General features: G+C 39.3%; 1 protein-coding gene across 1 annotated transcript in view; it reads right to left on the bottom strand.

The window, feature by feature from the left end:
• The window catches only part of ANKS4B (ankyrin repeat and sterile alpha motif domain containing 4B), an 89,981-nt gene that overhangs the window by 7,978 nt on the left and 61,502 nt on the right, over window positions 1–20,501 (bottom strand). The window lies entirely within an intron of this gene.

A 20,501-nucleotide genomic window follows, 5' to 3' on the forward strand; every position in this document is an offset into this window, starting at 1 on the left:
TATGGTTTCATGACTTATATTCAGGTCTTTGATCCATTTCAAATTTACTTTTATTTATGGGGTTAGACAATGATCCAGTTTCCTTCTCTTACATGTAGCTGCCCAGTTTTGCCAATACTAGCTGTTGAAGAGGCTGTCATTTCCCCATTCTATGTCCATGGCTCCTTTATCATATATTAATTGACCGTACATGTTCGGGTTAATATCTGGACTCTCTATTCTGTTCCATTGGTCTGTCGGTCTGTTCTTGTGCCAGTACCAAATTGTCTTGATTACTGTGGCTTTGTAGTAGAACTTAAAGTTGGGAAGTGAGATCCCCCCTGCTTTATTCTTCTTTCCCAGTATTGCTTTGGCTATTCGGGGTCTTTTGTGGTTCCATATGAATTTTAAAACTATTTGTTCCAGTTCGTTGAAGAATGCTGTTGGTATTTTGATAGGCATTGCACTGAATCTGTATATTGCTTTAGGCAGGATGGCCATTTTGACAATATTAATTCTTCCTAGTCAAGAGCATGGGATGAGTTTGCATTTGTTAGTGTCCTCTTTAATTCCTCTTAAGAGTGTCTTGTAGTTTTCAGGGTATAGGTCTTTCACTTCCTTGGTTAGGTTTATTCCTAGGTATTTTATTCTTTTTGATGCAATTGTGAATGGAATTGTTTTCCTGATTTCTCTTTCTGCTAGTTTATCATTAGTTTATAGGAAAGCAACAGATTTCTGTGTATTCATTTTGTATCCTGCAACTTTGCTGAATTCTGATATTAGTTCTAGTAGTTTTGGAGTGGAGTCTTTAGGGTTTTTTATGTACAATATCATGTCATCTGCAAATAGTGACAGTTTGACTTCTTTACCAATCTGGATGCCTTGTATTTCTTTGTTTTGTCTGATTGTTGTGGCTAGGACCTCCACTACTATGTTGAATAGTAGTGGGGAGAGTGGGCATCCCGGTCTTGTTCCCGATATTAGAGGAAAAGCTTTCAGCTCCTCGCTGTTAAGTATGATGTTGGCTGTGGGTTTATCATATATGGCCTTTATTATGTTGACGTATTTGTCCTCTATACCCATTTTGTTGAGAGTTTTTTGTTTTTGTTTTCTTTGTTTTTTTTATTTTGGTATCATTAATCTACAATTACATGAAGAACATTGTTTACTAGGCTCCTCCCTTCACCAAGTTCCCCCCCACATACCCCTTCACAGTCACTGTCCATCAGCATACTAAGATGCTGTAAAATCACTACTTGTCTTCTCTGTGTTGAACAGCCCTCCCCATGCCCCCCCCACACTATACATGCTAATCGTAATGCCCCCTTTCTTTTTCCCCGCCCTTGTCCCTCCCTTCCCACCCATCCTCCCCAGTCCCTTTCCCTTTGGTAACTATTACTCCATTCTTGGGTTCTGTGATTCTGCTGCTGTTTTGTTCCTTCAGTTTTCCTTTGTTCTTATACTCCACATATGAGTGAAATCATTTGGTACTTGTCTTTCTCCACCTGGCTTATTTCACTGAGCATAATACGCTCTGTTTTTTTCTTATGGCTGAGTAATATTCCATTGTGTATATGGACAACATCTTCTTTATCCATTCATCCACTGATGGACATTTAGGTTGCTTCCATATCTTGGCTATTGTAAATAGTGCAGTGATAAACATAGGGGTGCATCTGTCTTTTTCAAATTGGAGTGCTACATTCTTAGGGTAAATTCCTAGAAGTGGAATTCCTGGGTCAAATGGTATTTCTAGTTTGAGCATTTTGAGGAACCTCCATACTGCTTTCCACAATGGTTGAACTAATTTACATTCCCATCAGCAGTGTAGGAGGGTTCCCCTTTCCCCACAACCTCACCAACATTTCTTGTTGTTTGTCTTTTTGATGATGGCGATCCTCACTGGTGTGAGGTGATATCTCATTGTGGTTTTAATTTGCATTTCTCTGATGATTAGCAATGTGGAGCATCTTTTCATGTGTCTGTTGGCCATCTCAATTTCTTCTTTAGAGAACTGTCTATTCAGCTCCTCTGCCCATTTTTTAATTGGATTATTTGCTTTTTGTTTGTTGAGGTGTGTGGGCTCTTTATATATTTTGGATGTAAACCCTTTATCGGATCTGTCATTTATGAATATATTCTCCCATACTGTAGAATGCCTTTTTGTTCTATTGATGGTGCCCTTTGCTGTACAGAAGCTTCTTAGCTTGATATAGTCTCACTTGTTCATTTTTGCTTTTGTTTCCCTTGCCTGGGGAGATATGTTCATGAAGAAGTCACTCATGTTTATGTCCATGAGATTTTTGCCTATGTTTTTTCTAAGAGTTTTATAGTTTCATGCCTTACATTCAGGTCTTTGATCCATTTCAAATTTACTTTTGTGCATGGGGTTAGACAGTGATCCAGTTTCATTCTCTTACACATAGCTGTTCAGTTTTGCCAGCACGATCTGTTGAAGAGACTGTCATTTCCCCATTTTATGTCCATGTCTCCTTTATCGTATATTAATTGGCCATATATGTTTGGGTTAATGTCTGGAGTCTGTATTCTGTTCCACTGGTCTGTGGCTCTGTTCTTGTGCCAGTACCAAAATGTCTCAATTAATGTGGCTTTGTTGTAGAGCTTGAAGTTGAGGAGCGAGATCCCCCCCCACTTTATTCTTCCTTCTCAGGATTGCTTTGGCTACTCGGTGTCTTTTGTGGTTCCATATGAATTTTTGAACTATTTGTTCCAGTTCACTGAAGAATGCTGTTGGTAATTTGATAGGGATTGCATCGAATCTGTATATTGCTTTGGGCAGGATGGCCATTTTGATGATATTAATTCTTCCTAGCCAGGAGCATGGGATGAGTTTCCATTTGTTAGTGTCCTCTTTAATTTCTCTTAAGAGTGTCTTGTAGTTTTCAGGGTATAGGTCTTTCACTTCCTTGGTTAGGTTTATTCTTAGGTATTTTATTCTTTTTGATTCTATTGTGAATGGAATTGTTTCCCTGATTTCTCTATTAGTTCATTGTTAGTGTATAGGAAAGCCACAGATTTCTGTGTGTTAATTTTGTATCCTGCAACTTTGCTGAATTCCGATATTAGTTCTAGTAGTTTTGGAGTCGAGTCTTTAGGGTGTTTTATGTACAATATCATGTCATCTGCAAATAGTGACAGTTTGACTTCTTCTTTACCAATCTGGATTCCTTGTATTTCTTTGTTTTGTCTAATTGCTGTGGCTAGGAACTCTAGTACTATGTTGAATAACAGTGGGGAGAGTGGGCATCCCTGTCTTGTTCCCGATCTCAGAGGAAAAGCTCTCAGCTTCTTGCTGTTCAGTATGATGTTGGCTGTGGGTTTATCATAGATGGCCTTTATTATGTTGAGGTACTTGCCCACTATGCCCATTTAGTTGAGAGTTTTTATCATGAATGGATGTTGAATTTTGTCGAATGCTTTTTCAGCATCTATGGAGATGATCATGTGGTTTTTGTCCTTTTTGTTGACGTGGTGGATGATGTTGATGGATTTTTGAATGGTGTACCATCCTTGCATCCCTGGGATGAATCCCACTTGGTCATGGTGTATGATCCTTTTGATGTATTTTTGAATTAGGTTTGCTAATATTTTGTTGAGTATTTTTGCATCTCTGTTCATCAGGGATATTGGTCTGTAGTTCTCTTTTTTGGTGGGGTCTTTGCCTGGTTTTGGTATTAGGCTGATGTTGGCTTCATAGAATGAGTTTGGGAGTATTCCCTCCTCTTCTATTTTTTGGAAAACTTTAAGTATTATGTCTTCTCTGTATGTCTGATAAAATTCCGAGGTGAATCCATCTGTCCCGGGGGTTTTGTTCTTTGGTAGTTTTTTGATTACCGCTTCAATTTTGTTGCTGGTAATTGGTCTGTTTAGATTTTCTGTTTCTTTCTGGGTCAGTCTTGGAAGGTTGTAGTTTTCTAGGAAGTTGTCCATTTCTCCTAGGTTTCCCAGCTTGTTAGCATATAGGTTTTCTTTTTTTTTTTTTTTTTTAATAATTATTTTTTATTGAAGGGTAGTTGACACACAGTATTACATTACATGAGTTTCAAGTGTACAACACAGTGGTAGAACATTTATATACATAATTCTAGGTTCCAGCTATCACCCTACCAGGCTGTTACAATATCTTGACTATATTCCTTATGCTATACATTACATCCCGGTTACTAATTTATTTTACCATTGGAAGTCTGTCCTTTTTTTTTTTTTTCTTTTTTTTTTGTGAGGGCATCTCTCATATTTATTGATCAAATGGTTGTTAACGACAATAAAATTCTGTATAGGGGAGTCAATGCTCAATGCACAATCATTATTCCACCCCAAGCCTAATTTTTCTCAGTCTCCAATCTTCTGAGGCATAACAAACAAGTTTTTACATGTAGAACAAATTCTTACATAATGAATAAGTTACATAGTGAACAGTACAAGGGCAGTCATCACAGAAACTTTCGGTTTTGCTCATACATTATGAACTATAAACAGTCAGTTCAAATATGAATACTGATTTGGTTTTTATACTTGATTTATATGTGGATACCACATTTCTCTCTTTATTATTATTATTTTTAATAAAATGCTGAAGTGGTAGGTAGATACAAGATAAAGGTAGAAAACATAGTTTAGTGTTGTAAGAGAGCACATGTAGATGATCAGGTGTGTGCCTGTAGACTATGTGTTAATCCAAGCTAGACCAGGGCAATAAAACATCCACGTATGCAGAAGATTTCTCTCAGAACGGGGGGGTGAGGTTCTAAGCCTCACCTCTGTTGATCCCCAATTTCTCACCTGATGGCCCCCCTGCGACTGTGCCTGTCTTAGGTTGTTCCTCCCTTGAGGAATCTTACCCGTCTCTGGCTAACCAGTCATCTTCCGGGGCCATACAGGGAAATGTGAAGTTGGTAAGTGAGAGAGAAGCCTTATTGTTTGAAAAAGTTAGCTTTTTACTTCTTTGCATATTTATGCCCTGTGGCTTCTATGCCCAGCATTTGTCTTGAGGTATCTTTACCACTTGGAAGAATTATGATACTCGGTAAATTTGATATGAGGCACGAATTCTATTTAAGGGTTGTAATTAGGAAGGAAGAAGAAAAGCTATAGAAGCAGCAGGCGGAAGAAAACATGGGAAGATTGATTATTTCTTTGATATATCTTCTTGTAGAGTAACTTCAGCATGTATAGGTTTTAAGCTACTACTTAAATTGCACACACACATTAACATAATAGGAGTATAGTTACATAACCAAAGCATATCTGTAATTACCAGCCATCTGCAGTGAAACCAAGAAAACCAGTTAGGCACTTTAGGCATTTGTGAAAACTTATCTATGATATGGTGGATATTGTCCAAATGAACTTGAACAGTCTGAGAGAAATCAGACAAATTAAAACAACCCATTCCTGGGGACTGTTCACATGCCATATGTTCTTTTAACAATAAATAGTTTGTAGTTGTAAGACTTTGGAGCGCTACAATTTGCACTTCTCCAAATTCTTGGTTGAGTTCCAACAGTATAGATCCAGTCCAATTTTGTTGTTTTACTGTATGCACAGGCCAGCTTAGATATCTCCGTCCTCATTCCCATGGCAGGTCCAGGAACCGGTGGGACGAGTGCATCCACAGCTGTAGCAGTGCGTGGATCTTTGTTGGGGTTTTTTGATGATCATCTTCTGGCATGAGTCTTCCAGAGGGTGCAGATGTTGGAAGTTCTTTTTCATATCATATCTTAGTTCATTTTCGGGGTAGCCCAATTAGGCTTTGATCCTCTGTATAAACACAAACAGACCCTTTGCCTACACTTTTATATGCCCTTTATACCCTTGTGTAGAACTCGTTGGAGGTTACCACACAGGAACTGCCCTTTTTTTTTTTTTTTTTTTTTTTTTTTTTTGCTATCACTAATCTACACTTACATGACGAATAACTCTCCCCTATACCAGGTCTCCCCTATAAACCCCTTTACAGTCACTGTCCATCAGCATAGCAAAATGTTGTAGAATCACTACTTGCCTTCTCTGTGTTGTACAGCCCTCCCTTTTCTCCTACCCCCCATGCATGTTAATCTTAATACCCCCCTACTTCTCCCCCCCTTATCCCTCCCTACCCACCCATCCTCCCCAGTCCCTTTCCCTTTGGTACCTGTTAGTCCATTCTTGAGTTCTGTGATTCTGCTGCTGTTTTGTTCCTTCAGTTTTTCCTTTGTTCTTATATTCCACAGATAAGTGAAATCATTTGGTATTTCTCTTTCTCCGCTTGGCTTGTTTCACTGAGCATAATACCCTCCAGCTCCATCCATGTTGCTGCAAATGATTGGATTTGCCCTTTTCTTATAGCTGAGTAGTATTCCATTGTGTATATGTACCACATCTTCTTTATCCATTCATCTATTGATGGACATTTAGGTTGCTTCCAATTCTTGGCTATTGTAAAGAGTGCTGCAATAAACATAGGGGTGCATCTGTCTTTCTCAAACTTGATTGCTGCATTCTTAGGGTAAATTCCTAGGAGTGCAATTCCTGGGTCAAATGGTAAGTCTGTTTTGAGCATTTTGATGTACCTCCATACTGCTTTCCACAATGGTTGAACTAACTTACATTCCCACCAGCAGTGTAGGAGGGTTCCCCTTTCTCCACAGCCTCGCCAACATTTGTTGTTGTTTGTCTTTTGGATGGCAGCCATCCTTACTGGTGTGAGGTGATACCTCATTGTAGTTTTAATTTGCATTTCTCTGATAATTAGCGATGTGGAGCATCTTTTCATGTGTCTGTTGGCCATCTGTATTTCTTTTTTGGAGAACTGTCTGTTCAGTTCCTCTGCCCATTTTTTAATTGGGTTATTTGTTTTTTGTTTGTTGAGGCGTGAGAGCTCCTTATATATTCTGGACGTCAAGCCTTTATCGGATGTGTCATTTTCAAATATATTCTCCCATACTGTAGGGATCCTTCTTGTTCTATTGATGGTGTCTTTTGCTGTACAGAAGCTTTTCAGCTTAATATAGTCCCACTTACTCATTTTTGCTGTTGTTTTCCTTGCCCGGGGAGATATGTTCAAGAAGAGGTCACTCATGTTTATGTCTAAGAGGTTTTCGCCTATGTTTTCTTCCAGGAGTTTAATGGTTTCATGACTTACATTCAGGTCTTTGATCCATTTTGAGTTTACTTTTGTATATGGGGTTAGACAATGGTCCAGTTTCATTCTCCTACATGTAGCTGTCCAGTTTTGCCAGCACCACCTGTTGAAGAGACTGTCATTTCGCCATTGTATGTCCATGGCTCCTTTATCAAATATTAATTGCCCATATATGTCTGGGTTAATGTCTGGATTCTCTAGTCTGTTCCATTGGTCTGTGGCTCTGCTCTTGTGCCAGTACCAAATTGTCTTGATTACTATGGCTTTATAGTAGAGCTTGAAGTTGGGGAGTGAGATCCCCCCTACTTTATTCTTCTTTCTCAGGATTGCTTTGGCTATTCGGGGTCTTTGGTGTTTCCATATGAATTTTTGAATTATTTGTTCCAGTTCATTGAAGAATGTTGCTGGTAGTTTCATAGGGATTGCATCAAATCTGTATATTGCTTTGGGCAGGATGGCCATTTTAACGATATTAATTCTTCCTAGCCACGAGCATGGGATGAGTTTCCATCTGTTAGTGTCCCCTTTAATTTCTCTTAAGAGTGACTTGTAGTTTTCAGAGTATAAGTCTTTCACTTCTTTGGTTAGGTTTATTCCTAGGTATTTTATTTTTTTTGATGCGATTGTGAATGGAGTTGTTTTCCTGATTTCTCTCTCTGTTGGTTCATTGTTAGTATATAGGAAAGCCACAGATTTCTGTGTGTTGATTTTGTATCCTGCAACTTTGCTGTATTCCGATATCAGTTCTAGTAGTTTTGGGGTGGAGTCTTTAGGGTTTTTTATGTACAGTATCATGTCATCTGCAAATAGTGACAGTTTCACTTCTTCTTTACCAATCTGGATTCCTTGTATTTCTTTATTTTGTCTGATTGCCGTGGCTAGGACCTCCAGTACTATGTTAAATAACAGTGGAGAGAGTGGGCATCCCTGTCTAGTTCCCGATCTCAGAGGAAATGCTTTCAGCTTCTCGCTGTTCAGTATAATGTTGGCTGTGGGTTTATCATAGATGGCCTTTATTATGTTGAGGTACTTGCCCTCTATTCCCATTTTGCTGAGAGTTTTTAACATGAATGGATGTTGAACTTTGTCAAATGCTTTTTCAGCATCTATGGAGATGATCATGTGGTTTTTGTCTTTCTTTTTGTTGATGTGGTGGATGATGTTGATGGACTTTCGAATGTTGTACCATCCTTGCATCCCTGGGATGAATCCCACTTGGTCATGGTGTATGATCCTTTTGATGTATTTTTGAATTCGGTTTGCTAATATTTTGTTGAGTATTTTTGCATCTACATTCATCAGGGATATTGGTCTGTAGTTTTCTTTTTTGGTGGGGTCTTTGCCTGGTTTTGGTATTAGGGTGATGTTAGCTTCATAGAATGAGTTTGGGAGTATCCCCTCCTCCTCTATTTTTTGGAAAACTTTAAGGAGAATGGGTATTATGTCTTCCCTGTATGTCTGATAAAATTCCGAGGTAAATCCATCTGGCCCGGGGGTTTTGTTCTTTGGTAGTTTTTTGATTACCTCTTCAATTTCGTTGCTGGTAATTGGTCTGTTTAGATTTTCTGTTTCTTCCTGGGTCAATCTTGGAAGGTTATATTTTTCTAGGAAGTTGTCCATTTCTCCTAGGTTTCCCAGCTTGTTAGCATATAGGTTTTCATAGTATTCTCCAATATTTCTTTGCATTTCCGTGGGGTCCGTCGTGATTTTTCCTTTCTCGTTTCTGATACTGTTGATTTGTGTTGACTCTCTTTTCTTCTTAATAAGTCTGGCTAGAGGCTTATCTATTTTGTTTATTTTCTCGAAGAACCAGCTCTTGGTTTCATTGATTTTTGCTATTGTTTTATTCTTCTCAATTTTATTTATTTCTTCTCTGATCTTTATTATGTCCCTCCTTCTGCTGACCTTAGGCCTCATCTGTTCTTCTTTTTCCAATTTCGATAATTGTGACATTAGACCATTCATTTGGGATTGCTCTTCCTTTTTTAAATATGCTTGGATTGCTATATACTTTCCTCTTAAGACTGCTTTTGCTGTGTCCCACAGAAGTTGGGGCTTAGTGTTGTTGTTGTCATTTGTTTCCATATATTGCTGGATCTCCATTTTGATTTGGTCATTGATCCATTGATTATTTAGGAGCGTGTTGTTAAGCCTCCATGTGTTTGTGAGCCTCTTTGCTTTCTTTGTACAGTTTATTTCTAGTTTTATGCCTTTGTGGTCTGAAAAGTTGGTTGGTAGGATTTCAATCTTTTGGAATTTTCTGAGGCTCTTTTTGTGGCCTAGTATGTGGTCTATTCTGGAGAATGTTCCATGTGCACTTGAGAAGAATGTATATCCCGCTGCTTTTGGATGTAGAGTTCTATAGATGTCTATTAGGTCCATCTGCTCTACTTTGTTGTTCAGTGCTTCCGTGTCCTTACTTATTTTCTGCCCGGTGGATCTATCCTTTGGGGTGAGTGGTGTGTTGAAGTCTCCTAGAATGAATGCATTGCAGTCTATATCCCCCTTTAGTTCTGTTAGTATTTGTTTCACATATGCTGGTGCTCCTGTGTTGGGTGCATATATATTTAGAATGGTTATATCCTCTTGTTTGACTGAGCCCTTTATCATTATGTAGTGTCCTTCTTTATCTCTTGTTACTTTCTTTGTTTTGAAGTCTATTTTGTCTGATATTAGTACTGCAACCCCTGCTTTCTTCTCACTGTTGTTTGCTTGAAATATGTTTTTCCATCCCTTGACTTTTAGTCTGTACATGTCTTTGGGTTTGAGGTGAGTTTCTTGTAAGCAGCATATAGATGGGTCTTGCTTTTTTATCCATTCTGTTACTCTGTGTCTTTTGATTGGTGCATTCAACCCATTAACATTTAGGGTGACTATTGAAAGATATGTACTTATTGCCATTGCAGGCTTTAAATTCGTGGTTACCAAAGGTTCAAGGTTAGCCTCTTTAGTATCTTACTGCCTAACTTAGCTCGCTTATTGAGCTGTTATATACACTGTCTGGAGATTCTTTTCTTCTCTCCCTTCTTGTTCCTCCTCCTCGATTCTTCATATGTTGGGTGTTTTGTGCTGTGCTCTTTCTAGGAGTGCTCCCATCTAGAGCAGTCCCTGTAAGATGTTCTGTAGAGGTGGTTTGTGGAAAGCAAATTCCCTCAGCTTTTGTTTGTCTGGGAATTGTTTAATCCCACCGTCATATTTGAATGATAGTCGTGCTGGATACAGTATCCTTGGTTCAAGGCCCTTCTGTTTCATTGTATTAAATATATCATGCCATTCTCTTCTGGCCTGTAGGGTTTCTGTTGAGAAATCTGACGTTAGCCTGATGGGTTTCCCTTTATAGGTGACCTTTTTCTCTCTAGCTGCCTTTAACACTCTTTCCTTGTCCTTGATCTTTGCCATTTTAATTATTATGTGTCTTGGTGTTGCCCTTCTTGGATCCTTTCTGTTGGGGGTTCTGTGTATTTCCGTGGTCTGTTCGATTACTTCCTCCCCCAGTGTGGGGAAGTTTTCAGCAATTATTTCTTCTAAGATACTTTCCATCTCTTTGCCTCTCTCTTCTTCTTCTGGGACCCCTATAATACGGATATTGCTCCTTTTAGATTGGTCACACAGTTCTCTTAATATTGTTTCATTCCTGGAGATCCTTTTGTCTCTCTCTATGTCAGCTTCCATGCGTTCCTGTTCTCTGATTTCAATTCCATCAATGGCCTCTTGCATTCTGTCCATTCTGCTTATAAACCCTTCCAGAGTTTGTTTCATTTCTGCGATCTCCTTTCTGGCATCTGTGATCTCTTTCCGGACTTCATCCCATTTTTCTTGCGTATTTCTCTGCATCTCTGTCAGCATGTTTATGATTCTTATTTTGAATTCTTTGTCAGGAAGACTGGTTAGGTCTGTCTCCTTCTCTGGTGTTGTCTCTGTGATCTTTGTCTGCCTGTAGCTTTGCCTTTTCATGGTGATAGAAATAGTCTGCAGAACTTCGACGAGTGACGGCTGGAAGGACTTCCTTTCTTGTTGGTTTGTGGCCCTCCTCTCCTGGGAGAACAGCGGCCTCTAGTGGCTTGTGCTGCGCAGCTGCGCGCAGACAGGGTTTCTGCTTCCTGCCCGGCTGCTATGGAGTTAATCTCCGCTGTTGCTGTGGGCGTGGCCTGGCTCGGGCAGCTACTCCAAAATGGTGGAGTCGCGTTGGAGCAGGAGCTGCTGGGAGGCTATTTATCTCTGTAAGGGGCCTCCCTGCTCCCTGCAGCCCAGGGGTTAGGGTGCCCAGAGATCCCGGATTCCCTACCTCTGGATTAAGTGGCCCGCCCTGCCCCTTTAAGACTTCCAAAAAGCACCCGCCAAAACAAAACAACGACCACAAAAAAAAACAAGAAAAAAAATTTTTTTAATTAAAAAAAAAAAAAAAAATTTTTAATTAAAAAAAGAAAAGGTGGTCGTTCGTTTTTCTTTATTCTCCGGTGCCAGCCTCAGGCCTCTGCTCACCGGTCTTTCTGCCCTGTTTCCCTAATATTGGGGTCCCTGTCCCTTTAAGACTTCCAAAAAGCGCTCGCCAAAACAAAGCAGCAAAAAAGCAAAAAAAAAAAAAAAAATGGTCGCGCGCTTTTCTTATGTCCTCTGTCGCCCAGCCTCCAGTGCCTGCTCACTGTTCTTGCTGCCCTGTTTTCCTAGTATCGAGCGCCCTGCACTCTGGCCCGGATGGCTGGGGCTGGGTGTTCGGCAGCCCTGGGCTCCGTCTCCCTCCCGCTCCGCCTGCTCTTCTCCCGCCGGGAGCTGGGGGGAGGGGCGCCCGGCTCCCGCGGGGCCGGGGCTTGTATCTTACCCCCTTCGCGAGGCGCTGGGTTCTCTCAGGTGTGGATGTGGTCTGGATATTGTCCTGTGTCCTCTGGTCTTTATTCTAGGAAGGGTTGTCTTTGTTATATTTTCATAGATATATGTTGTTTTGGGAGGAGATTTCCGCTGCTCTACTCACGCCGCCATCTTCCGCCAGCATATAGGTTTTCATAGTATTCTCTAATAATTCTTTGTATTTCTGTGGTGTTCGTCGTGATTTTTCCTTTCTCATTTCTGATTCTGTTGGTGTGTGTTAACTCTCTTTTTCTCTTAATAAGTCTGGCTAGAGGCTTATCTATTTTTTTAATTTTCTCAAAGAACCAGCTCTTGGTTTCATTGATTTTTTCTATTGTTTTATTCTTCTCAAGTTTATTTATTTCTTCTCTGATCTTTATTATGTCCCTCCGTCTGCTGACCTTGGGCCTCATTTGTTCTTTTTCCAATTTCCATAATTGTGACATTAGACTATTCATTTGGGATTGTTCTTCCTTCTTTAAATATGCCTGGATTGCTATATACTTTCCTCTTAAGACTGCTTTTGCTGCATCCCACAGAAGTTGGGGCTTTGTGTTGTTGTTGTCATTTGTTTCCATATATTGCTGGATCTCCATTTTAATTTGGTTGTTGATCCATTGATTATTAAGGAGCATGTTGTTCAGCCTCCATGTGTTTGTGAGCCTTTTTACTTTCTTTGTACAATTTATTTCTATTTTTATACGTTTGTCGTCTGAAAAGTTGGTTGGTAGGACTTCAATCTTTTGGAATTTACTGAGGTTCTTTTTGTGGCCTCGTATGTGGTCTATTCGGAGAATGTTCCATGTGCACTTGAGAAGAATGTGTATCCTGTTGCTTTTGGATGTAGAGTTCTATAGATGTCTATTAGGTACATCTGTTCTAGTGTGTTGTTCAGTGCCTCTGTGTCCTTACTTATTTTCTGTCTGGTTGATCTGTCCTTTGGAGTGAGTGGCATGTTGAAGTCTCATAGAATGAATGCATTGCATTCTATTTCTCCCTTTAATTCTGTTAGTAGTTCTTTCACATATGTTGGTGCTCCTGTATTTCGTATATATATATTTATAATGGTTATATCCTCTTGTTGGACTGACCCCTTTATCATTATGTAATGTCCTTCTTTATCTCTTGCAACTTTCCTTGTTTTGAAGTCTATTTTGTCTGATACTAGTACTGCAACACCTGCGTTTTTCTCCCCATTGTTTGCATGAAATATTTTTTTCCATCCCTTTACTTTTAGTCTGTGTGTGTGTCTTTGGGTTAGAGTTTAGTCTCTTGTAAGTAGCATACAGATGGGTCTCGCTTTTTTATTCATTCCATTACTCTGTGTCTTTTGATTGGTGCATTCAGTCCATTTACATTTAGGGTGATTATTAACAGATATGTACTTATTGCCATTGCAGGCTTTAGATTCGTGGTTACCAAAGGTTCAAGGGTAGCTTCTTTACTATCTAACCATTTAACTTACTCTCTTATTAAGCTATTATAAACACAGTCTGACGGTTCTTTATTTCTCTCCCTTCTTATTCCTCCTCCTTCATTCTTTATATGTTAGGTGTTTTGTTCTGTACTTTTTGCATTTCCTTTGAGTGCTTTTGTGAGTAGTTGATTTCATTTTTTGCCTTTAGTTAGTATTTGATTGCTCTGCTTTCTTTGTTGTGATTTTATTTTCTCTGTTGACATCCATTTAGCCTTAGGAGTGCTTCCATCTAGAGCAGTCCCTTTAAAATATCCTGTAGAGGTGGTTTGTGGGAGGCAAATTTCCTCAACTTTTCCTTGTCTGGGAATTGTTTAATCCCTTCTTCATATTTGAATGATAATCATGCTGGATACAGTATTCTTGGTTCAAGGCTCTTCTTTTTCATTGCATTAAATATATCATGCCATTCTCTTCTGGCCTGTAAGGTTTCTGTTGAGAAGTCTGATGATAGCCTGATGGGTTTTCCTTTGTAGGTAACCTTTTTCCTCTCTCTGGCTGCCTTTAATACTCTGCCTTTGTCTTTGATCTTTGCCATTTTAATTATTATATGTTTTGGTGTTGTCCTCCTTGGGTCCCTTGTGTTGGGAGTTCTGTGGGCTTCTATGGTCTGAGAGACTATTTCCTCCCCCAGTTTGGGGAGGTTTTCAGCAATTACTTCTTCAAAGACACTTTCTAACCCTTTTTCTCTCTTCTTCTTCTTCTGTTACTCCTATAATGCAAATATTGTTACGTTTGGATTGGTCACACAATTCTCTTAATATTCTTTCATTCCTGGAGATCCTTTTATCTCTCTCTGCCTCAGCTTCTCTGTGTTCCTGTTGTCTGATTTCTATTTCATTAACGGCCTCTTGCACGTCAGCCAGTCTGCTCTTAAGTCTTTCCAGAGATTGTTTTATTTCTTTATTCGCCCTCCCAACTTGATCCTTCAGCTCTTGCATATTTCTCTGCATATCCATCAGCATGGTTATGACCTTTATTTTGAATTCTTTTTCAGAATGATTGGTTAAATCTATGTCCCCATGCCCTCTCTTGGGGGTTGTCTGTGTAATTTTGGACTGGACTAAATTCTTCTGCCTTTTCATGGTGATAGAGGTAGTTGTAGGCAGGTAGCGTGTGTGTCAGTTGGGAGAACAAAGTCCTTTCCTGCTTGCTGGTCACCTTGACCTTCTCCATTGCCTGTGTCGGTTACCCGCACATGTAACGCAGCCTCTGGATTAATCCCCTAAGCTGCCATGGGCAGGGTCGCCGTCAGGGTAGCCCAGAGCCCTGCGGGGAGTGGTAGGCACGCTGGGTGTGCTCGTGCAAGAACGGCACCATTTGCACCTTGCCCCAGTTTCCTCTGCCTGTATCAGGCAGTTGTGCATTGGCGGCAGCCTCTGGGTCTGGCCCTGGCAGCTGCACGCCAGGAGGAGATTCTGGTCTTTTGCTGTGGGTGTGGCCGCTCCCTGGCTGCTCTGCTGCTGCGATCGAGTGTGCTGCCACTCCTCAGCTGCTCGGCCGCTGTGTGCATGTTCACGGCCACTCCCCAGCTGCTTGGTCACTGCGTGTGTGCATGCTCAGGGCCACTCTCCATTTGCTCAGCCACTGTGCTGGGCCATGCTGGAGGGGGAACGACTGGCAAGCTGTTTACCACCGTGAGGGGCCTCAGGGCTGCGTTGCCTGCCAGGGGGCTGGGGTGTTCGAAGTTCCCCGGGATTCCCAGCTGCTGGGCTGAGTGTGCTGGGATGATTCTGTCCATCTGTGAGGCCCCTGTCCCTTTAAGACTTTCAAAAAGCACTCGCTTTTCTTTTGCCCCAGGGGAGCTGGCTGTGGGGACCCGCTCACATATTTTACTTTTCCGTTTCTCTAATATCCAGCACACCATGCAATGTATGTCTGCGCTCCCTGTGCAGATTACTAGAGCTGGTTATTTAGCAGTCCTGTGCTTCCACTCCCTCCCCTCTCTGACTCCTTTCTTCCCACCAGGGAGCAGGTGTGTGGGGAGCTGTTGGGTCCTGCCGGGCTGCAGCTTATATCTTACCCCCTTTGTGAGGTGCTGAGTTCTTGCAGATGTAGATGTAGCCTGGCTGTTGTGCTGTATCCTCTGGTCTCTCTTTTAGGAATAGTTGTACTTGTTGTATTTTCAAAAATATATATGGTTTTGGGAGGAGATTTCCGCTGCCCTACTCACACTGCCATCTTGGCTCCTCCTCCTCTGTAGATCTTAAATTATCCTTTCAAGATGGGAGGAAGAACATGAAGAAAACCTGAGATGACCCCAGAGATGTGTCTTCTTTTAAGAAAATTTCAAATGCAAAATTCCAGAATTACAGACGGAGCAGTCAGTAAGGTGTTCCAGGAGTTTCTCTAGTGCATTCAAGCTGTTACCACTTGCAAAAATACTACTGATGGACAACTTTCCAAATTGATGTACAGCTTAAATCAAAATATTTTCTAATGACAAGTTTCATGGAGTCCTTCTAAACTCAATCTTTGTCTTTCAATCCTTGGTGTCTTTCATATTTCTTCATAAAAATGTTTTACATATGCCTGCCCAAGTATCCTTAAACTGGCCCCCCTCATTTGCTGTGTCCAATATTGATGCTATATGGCATCCTTCAGCTGAATTTGGTTTAGTATTGATTTTTTCCTATTCCTTTTTTTTTTTTTCCAAAAGAGAAACTAACTTAAGAGATTTTAAAAGAATGCATATTTTGCCTTTGCTTTTTGGAAGATCAGTGCAGTTGGGCAATACTTTAACAGTTGGGACATTATTCTCACAAAATAGGAAATTTGCTTTATTAAATTACTCTGAGCAACAGTTCCATTTCAATTTCTCCTTTTGAAGTTATTTTACTTTCCTGTGAAATTGTTCTCAGAAAAAAAAGTCATACTTTCAAAAATGTTTTTCTATATAAGAAGGAGTATTTGGATTCCCTAATAATCAAAGAAATGCAAATGAAAACAATGAACTACCATTTTTTTGCCCATCAGATAGGCAATGATGAAAAAGAGTAGTAATAGTCGGTTTTGGCAGAGGTGTGGAGAAATGAATAATGCTGGAGGAATCATAAAGTGATTCAAATTTCCTGGCACGGTAATTGCTAAAAGCTTTTAAAACACAGCACTATCTTGAATAAAAATTTCTACCTTTAGGAATTTATCCTAAGGAAATATTAGACCCTTGCACAAAGATATATGAGCAAGGATGTTCATTCTAACTAATTTTATAATAGTTAAAAAACTAGATTCAAATTAAATGTAATAAACAAGCATCTGATTAAATAAATTATGATGAAACTGTAAAACAGAATACCACATAGTCATTAAAAATAATGGCATGGCTCTTTAGAAAGTGCAATGATCCATGATCTGGTCTCAAATAATTAGAAGTTTTCAGCACAGTTTGTGCATATGATTGCCTTTTTAAGGGAAAAAAATGTACCTGTGTGTTTATGTTCACAAAAGAAAAAGTCAAATGCTAATGACTGTGAGAACTGGTATGATTTTTATTTTATTAAGTATGTCTAATACGATGTGAAATGTTGCATTAAGCATGTATTCCTTTAAGAGTCAAGGAGGAAGAAAATGTTTCCATTTTAGAAAATAAAACAAAACTAAAAATATTCTTGCACATTTTATAGGCAAAGTAAAATTTTGTGTAATTGGGGTCATCTTCCCAGTGTAAGATAATACATGTAATTATTGTTTTTCCATCCTTAAATTTAAAAAAGAAAGAAAAACAGTTTTTAACAAAGCCAGTTTGGATATTAATGATTACCACATGATCCATCGTCACAATCAGGTAGTGACAAACACTGAATCATAAGATTGCAATGGACCTCAATGCTTGCTTAGCATCTAGCTGCAATTTTTTTATTTGTTTTCCTTTTTAGTCCCCTTATATCTGATTGGAAACTTGATCTTTTTGGGTTCCTAAACATTGGCTATGGTCAAAATGGGAAGTAATTTAATAAACCTTCACAAGACAATTTTTTTTCAGCCTATGTAGTACTGAAAGCCAATTGAACACAGCAGAATTTAAATGCTTCTGGAGGGAAGGAAACAACATCTGGGATGTATTAGAATTGATTGGAGGGTAAGAGTTGAGAAGAAAGGACTAGAAAGAGCAGAGTTAGAAGAACTTTTGTGCCCATAGTGTTTAATAAACAAAACTTAATGGACTGGATTTTGATATCACATTGAGAAAAATTACTTTATCATGTCAGGTAAATGGGAAAAGAATAGACTATGGAACAAATTGTGTTGGGACAAATGACTAACCAGTTGGAGAGAGTATAGTTAGATCATAACCTTAGACTATAAATCAAAATAAATGTGAATTAAGTATTTAAAGTAAAAAAATGAAAGTAAAAATGTACTAAAAATATCAGTTAATATTTAAGCATGACCTCAATATTATAATTATATAATAAAATTGACAGGCCTAAGTTTATAGACATATACTTAAAATATAAACTTAAATATATTTATATTTAAAATATGTTGTCAAAGTATGAATTATGAATTGTGAAAATATTCTTAAAAAATGACAAACGACTGATGTAACTTTAAGAAGCATTTTTAAATAAATCAGTGAGAAATGTTGAGGACCACAATATAAAAGTGGGACAAGCTTATAAATGCACTGTTCACAAAAGTGGAAATATGACAAACACTGAACATAAAAAGAATTTTCAGTTTCATCAGTAACCAAATAAAAGATCATTAAGCCACACTGATACATCATTTTAGACCTATAATATTGACAAAAATGGGTACTCACTATCTAAAGGGCAACTTGTCAATACACATAAAAAAGTCTTTAAACTGTGCACATACCAATTGATTCAGAAATTTCACTTTGGAAAATTTATACTAAAGAAAATGTGAGCAAAGATTTATGTACAAGGATACTACGCATCAGTGCACTGTTCAGATTATGGGAAAAAAATTATTTGTCCAAAAGAGATTGACTAAGAGACACATTTACTGAATAGAATACTAAGAAGTCCCTAAAAATCAAATTATAAAGGAATATTGACATGGAAGATGTTCATGATATACTGAGAGGTTAAAAAATACTACCAAAACTGTCTACTAGTATACCATTCTGTGTGTGTGCACACTATATACATGTATATATACTTTTATATTTATACATACTGTATATATGTTACATACATAAAACATGCAAATGTTAAAGCATGGCTTTATAGGACATTTTGTCTTTATCATTTGTGTACATATATATATAGTTTAATTTTTTGGGTTCAGTTTATGTTACTTTCGTCATAAATAAAGACCAGCAGAACAATTAGTGTTCTATTAAAGAGAAGTACCTAGAGGCATTGCCATTTAAATTGGACCTCAAAGGGAACAAGGGCTTTCATTCATGGTGAAGTAACTGACATCTTGCCCATTGTGCAGAGGTAGTATACTATGAAGAAAGTTTGGGAGAAGAGGCGAGATGGCACAGTGTTACAATCTCGACAAGGCTGATTGATGACGTTGGTGTACAGGGGGGTGTCTGGAAAAGGAAGTTAAACCAGACAAGAGGAATGGAAAAGGTCAACTCTACTCACTTCCTTATTTGGTCCTCAACTCAGGAAGTGTTTCCACCTTTGATTCTTCTAACTCTTCCTAGAGTGCCCCCACTTCAATAAAAGATGTCAACATCCTCAAGCTGTGGAAGCCACAACCTGGGGCTTTGATCCTTCTCTTCCTTTATGTACCCACACCAAATTCCAGTCTATCATAATGTTAGGCAGGAAAATAGATATGAGCAGGGTGGAAAGAGAACAAGGTCAGTGAAGGCCCCTAGAAAGGACTCAGTTAACCAGTTAAAACTAAAAATCCAGAAAAAACTCAAAAGTTAATGAGTTAATCAGTTAAAGCTCAAAAGGTCAAGAGTAACTTGGCTTTGAATGTTTGAATATTCCCCAGATAAGGAAAAGTATCTGAGCACAGCCCATGTCTTCACTGTGTCAATTAGATCATTGTAGATTTGCTCTAGCCTGCTAAAAGGTCCACCTATAAACAGTGTAATAAAGGCAGGGAGATCCCACCTTAAAGCCAAAATTGCATTTTGAAAAAAAAAAACCAGGAAGTTTAAGAAAAAAGATTCTTAACATTCTCTTTAGCAAACAACAAATAACTCTGCCCACCTTGGAGGAAGGGCAGTCTTGATTGATATGCTCCCAAAGTAGGAAGCTGCTATCCTGGGGGAGGAACAAAGCAGTAAATTTCTTGTGTTAAGCTAATTTTGCAGAATTACCTAGAAGACTGCTAAGAAACTTAATGTCTCATCAAAGATACTTGAGACCACTTAACAAGCCCACTCCCTAGCCCTTTGTCACATTCCTGAAAAATCCTTGAAAGGGGGAACTCCCAATCTTTCAGCGTGCTCCTCTCTCTGAGGTCACCCACACTTAGAGTGCGGAACTCACTTTTCCCAACCTTTCAGGGCGCTCCTCCATCTGAGGTCGCCCACACTTTCTAAGTGTGTAACCTTTTAAACTCTTTCTCTCCAACCTTTCAGGGTGCTCCTCTCTCTGAGGTCACCCGCACTTTCTGAGTGTGAAAGTTTAACTTTTCCCAACCTTTCAGGGTGCTCCTTTCTCTCTGAGGTCACTTGCACTTTCTCTCTAAGTAACTTTAAATAAAACTTTGACTCTGCTTCACTACTGGGTCTCTGCCCTTCAATTCTTTGTCACGGCAGGGACAAGAACCAAAAAAAAATACACAACACCTCTCCAACAATAAATCCTATATCCAAAATGCCACTTGAATCCATCCACATCTCCCCATACCCATTACCACCACCCTAGTCCAGTTCATCTCTCAACTCAAACATTAAAACAGCCCCCCATCATTTTCTTTAACTGCTATACAACTGCCTTAGTAAATTTTGTAAACACACATCTACCAGGTGGCTCCCCTGTGTAAACCTAGAACAATGGCTCCCCACGCCCTTAGGATAAAGTTGAACTCCTTAACAGTTCATGAGGCTCTTGTGATGTGGTCTTGTCTCTTACAACTCAGGCCTCTCCCCATTCAAGCCACATCCAGCCATAC

The sequence above is a fragment of the Manis pentadactyla genome, chromosome 10, assembly GCF_030020395.1.
Source record: "Manis pentadactyla isolate mManPen7 chromosome 10, mManPen7.hap1, whole genome shotgun sequence".
NCBI classification, from domain to species: domain Eukaryota; kingdom Metazoa; phylum Chordata; class Mammalia; order Pholidota; family Manidae; genus Manis; species Manis pentadactyla.